General features: G+C 39.1%; 1 pseudogene; it reads right to left on the minus strand.

The window, feature by feature from the left end:
- Window positions 1-2,839: 2,839 nt before the first annotated feature.
- LOC148093336 (olfactory receptor 7E178-like) lies at window positions 2,840-3,887 on the minus strand (annotated as a pseudogene).
- Window positions 3,888-4,872: the final 985 nt, after the last annotated feature.

The raw sequence follows: 4,872 nt of genomic DNA on the forward strand, positions 1-4,872 counted from the left end.
GTTTACCTCTAAATTAGGCATAATACTATTCTCTACCCCGTTCCCTAACAACATAGGGTTGTGATGCAAATCAAATAGTGCATGTGATGTTCTTAGTAGGAGTCCTGTAATATGAACTGTTATTATTATCATCACAGTAATCCTGCCTTACGGGGCTCTAGTTTGTGAATAACCCAGTTATATCAGGGCGGTCATCACACGGACCTTTGATCACCACCAAGGACAGCATGTATATTACTTCCTTTGATCTCCATGCAGCATGTTTATATAATTAAAATACCAATGGCAGACTTTCAGAAACCTCCTACCAGGATTATGTGAATTCAACTGAAGTTGTGGGAAGCACAAGTGGACTAAAAAGATAAAAACATAAAAATAAAGAATACAGTAGTTAGAAGAATCAAATTCGAGTGTTGAATGGGAAAGCGTAGTCTAACAGTAAGATGAACTAGCACGTGGAAAATCTTGCTCTGTGTTAGGTATTTCTGCAGACCCCACAATGCTGCTTCTGGCCATGTCATGAAAAGAAGTCTCCCTGGTTTCTCTTACACCAACAGAGTCCTTCCATATTTGCCAGGAGAACCCACAGCCATTTCAGGACTAATTCAACATGTGTCTCTAGAGGCTTCTGATTTGCCCCACCAATAAAGACTAATCTCTCTCCAAATATATTTTCTCTATAATCTTTGTATTTTAACTCTTGAAGTCTTAAAATGTTACTTTGGCTTATATAGTGAGAGAAAGTGGGATGTAGGGAATCATGATTTGTAACAACCCAATCTAATCTTTGCAGTCTTCCTAGCTCAGAATTCTCTGTCTGAGGAGCTCAGAGATGGATTTAACTGATATGAAGAAAACTTGAATACTTGCCCAGTTAAGTTGTATATGGAATAAAGTATGACAGTTATGTGTGTGTGCCTAAATGGAAGAGGGAAACTCTAGGGAGCCCATATGACAAAATGGCAGGAGTATAGAGAAGTGGAGAAGAGATGTGAGTATGGGCACATTTTAGAATTCTAAGGCAGGAGGAAAAATGTAGTGTTAAACTGAGCCAATCAGATACTCGATTCATTGTTAGTGAAGCTCGTAGGCTATTTAGTTTAGTGGTTAAAGGCAGAGTAAATTAAACAAGTTATTGGACAACTTTTCAGAAAGACCAGACTTCTGCCTCAGAAAATATGTATATCATCTCTTAAGAAATGATTGCTATGTACAAAGGTACCTGAGTATGTAGCCTAAAACAGTAGGAGGTCAAGGACAGATAGACCATGATAAAAGAGAAGGAAGCATGGTTACAAAGTAGAATCCTAATGAGGCAGTTACTAGTGAAAGGAAGACTTCCCCTTTGCTAAGGTCATGGTCCTTTGCTATCCCTGAGTAATGAAAATGAAGATAGAGTTCAGTTTACTCATAATGACTTGGGAGACTTAACAATCTAGAGGCAGAAACAGAATCACACAGCCACTGGAAATATCACACCACTACCTTAAACCTCAATTGTATGCCCTTGACCCAGACACATCATTGCAATCACCTTTTTGTCTTGAGCTCACTTTGCATTCTTCCAAAGCATACCTCACACCATAACTTTACTCCCCATATTATGATTTATCTGTGAGGGTTCAATCAAGGAGAGAAACCACACTAGTCATTTTTAATGAAGATAATTTTATATAGGTATGATTAAATAGTTTTTGAAAGGTGAAAGACAGAAATGAAAATATATGGTGATACAGTGTCATACCTGCAGAATGTACTGACAACCACATAGGCTAAGGGGAGAGAAGGAATGTTGGTACATGGGCCCTTTACTGACCATTACTGGAAGAACCTAAAGAGAAGCCAGGTGGAAAATCAGAGGCCACACCACAGCATCACAACTGAAAGTATAGAAGCATAAGTTTGAATCAGAAAAACTGTAGTTTAATATATAGTTCAGAGAGACACCTGTAGAGCGTGGAGGGATAAGATATGCAAAAAAAAAAATTACCAGGAATATAAGGGAGGAAATCACATTGGCTATTACTAAGCCAAACTCTTTCAGATCTTCTGCTTTGTGAGCTCTGATCACTTTACTATTGTCAGGATCTGATCACGAACAGTAAAGAGCCCAAGACACTCAAGTCGTTTCTGAAAAAAGGTCTGACAAAATTCAGTAATTCTCCACCACGGCTACACATTAAACCCACTTGGGGTGCTGTTAAAAACATTATGCTCTCTGCACTCTCCAATCCAATGAGATCTTAATGTATGGTGATGAGACTCAGGAATGAAGATTGTTAGAGCTTATTAGATACTTCCAATAGGAAGCCTAGATTGAGGGTCATTCTCTCACACACCTGCACTAATAGATTGGATTGAAGCCAAAGTTTTATGAAAAATAGACAAGGACAGTGAAAAAGGTTGAGAACCATATACACACACATATATATACACATTAAAACAGAGTTTTGAATTTCTACAGGGTGCCTGGGTCATAAATGACAAATACAGACGATTCCATAGTTGTAATAAGATTCATGTGTGTAGTGATTTTGACATACATAGGATTCCAGAATACCCCCTTAATCCCTTTGGTACAAAGATGTACCAAAATAAGCAATTTTCAGATATGATAGATTAAGAGGAATGAAAGCCATGAGCTACCAAAATTGTGTGACCAAAAATGCATGTTTGCCAACTCCAGATGTTTTATTTTGCAGTCATTTCTAATTCACAGACAATAGTAATAATAAATAAATGAATAAGTAAATAAATAAATAAATAAATAAATAAATAAATAAATAATGAATAAATAAATAAATAACAAAAACACCCTATAATGGTCCAAGTATTGAGACTAGGCTCTTCTGTTGAGTAGCCTCTGCAAGGCCCTCTTGATGTCCCTGTTCCGCAGACTGTAGATGAAAGGGTTCAGCATAGGGGTGACCACAGCATACACCACTGAGGCCCCTGCACCCTTCCTGGGAAAATGAGAGACAGCAGAGCTGAGGTACACCCCCAGGCCTGTTCCATAAAATAAACAAACAACTGACAGGTGAGAACCACAGGTGGAAAAGGCTTTATACTTTCCACTCGACGATGAGATTCTCAGAATGGAGGAAACAATTTTATAGTAAGAGAAGAAGATACCTGAGACTGGAATACCACCAAAGATGGCCCCAATAAAATAGAATAATATTTGATTCGTAGAGGTATCATTACAAGCAAGCTTGAGGAGTTGAGGAGGGTCACAGAAGAAATGAGGAACTTCCATGTTTGTGCAAAAGGAAAGCTGTGATATCATCAAGCAGTGCAGTTGGGAGTCCAAAAGGCTGATCAAAAATGACACCAGAACCAGCCGGCTACAGAGGCGGGAGTTCATGATGACCGGGTAGTGCAGGGGGCAACAAATAGCCACAAACCGATCATAGGCCATCACAGTGAGGAGTGCACTGTCCAAACATCCAAAAAAATTAAAGAAGGACAACTGAGTCAGGCAGCTAGCATAGGAGATGACTCCGCTATGAGTCTGAACGTCCAAAATCACCTTTGGGACAGTGGTAGAAGTAAAGCCAATGTCAGCCATGGACAGGCTGGAGAGGAAGAAGTACATGGGGGTGTGCAGCTGGGAGTCAGAGCTGACGGCCAGGATGATGAGCGTGTTCCCCAGGACAGTGACCAGGTACAGGGACAGGAACAGGCTAAAAGTGAGAGGCTGCAGTTCCGGATCATCTGAGAAGCCCAGAAGGAGGAATTCCAATGCCCCTGTTAGATTCTGAGGTTCCACATAGCAGAGACACCTTTGGAAATTACATGAGAGTTGGTAAAAGGAAACAAGCACATCAGTGTGTCTATATTTTGACTTTAAGCAATTCAAAACTAAAGTATTCACTCTCAAGGACCATACCCCTTTAGTGATATTTCTCAGTTATGACATTCTTCTTAGAAATCTTTTCAGATTGCATTTTGCTCCATTACCCTGTTACTACATGCATCCCCTTTGAAAGAAAGGGCTGAAGAAATTAGAGAAATAATGTTATTTAGAGATTTATAAATCCATAAACACGATAACATATCACTACCATCCTGTGAGGGAAGGAAAAAGAATGAGAACTATCCTCTCTTTTAGAACAACAAAAAAAGTTCTTTATTAGTGTCCTTAGTTCAAGGATACTAAAAAGCAGTCAAATGTACTTTATTTTATCCAAATGCAGTGCAATTAATTCCCTTCGTTTGTACTATTTATAAACACACTATAAGAGCTCTGTAGTAAAGTGTCTGAGTCCATTTTTGTGTACGATGCTTGGCTACTAATTGCTTTTAAACCACTCCTCTCTCTCTTCCCCTTCTGCTCACATCTGGGCTAGCTGATAAGAAAGCCTGGCTTCTCCATTTATAAAAGAAATGGCATGGCATGTACTGTACAGCATGGTGGCTATACTTAATAATACTCAAACTAAAAAGAAAACCATCAACAAAACAAAAAGACGGCCCACTGAATGGGAGAACATATTCTCTGATGACACATCTGATGACACATTCCTCCTTCTGGGCTTCTCAGATGATCTGATAATGATTAATATAGAAAATTTATAAAGAATTCATACAACTTAACACAAAAAGAATAAACAATCCAATTAAAAATGGGTTAAAGGACCTGAAAAGACACTTCTCCACAGAGGACATATAGATGGCCAAGAGACATATGGAAAAATGCTCAGCATTGTCCTGCACCCTGGTCCTGTGAATAGAGTCTCACTGCTCAGATCCAAACCTGGCTCCTCCCTTTTTACCCAGAACCTTGGTCCAAATTAAATAAGAATACTGTGCTCCTTTCCCCAGCTCTAAAATAGCAATAATGTGTACACCTGGATTTGGATGTATTGTGCA

The sequence above is a fragment of the Miniopterus natalensis genome, chromosome 4, assembly GCF_054644295.1.
Source record: "Miniopterus natalensis isolate mMinNat1 chromosome 4, mMinNat1.hap1, whole genome shotgun sequence".
Taxonomy (NCBI): Eukaryota; Metazoa; Chordata; class Mammalia; order Chiroptera; family Miniopteridae; genus Miniopterus; species Miniopterus natalensis.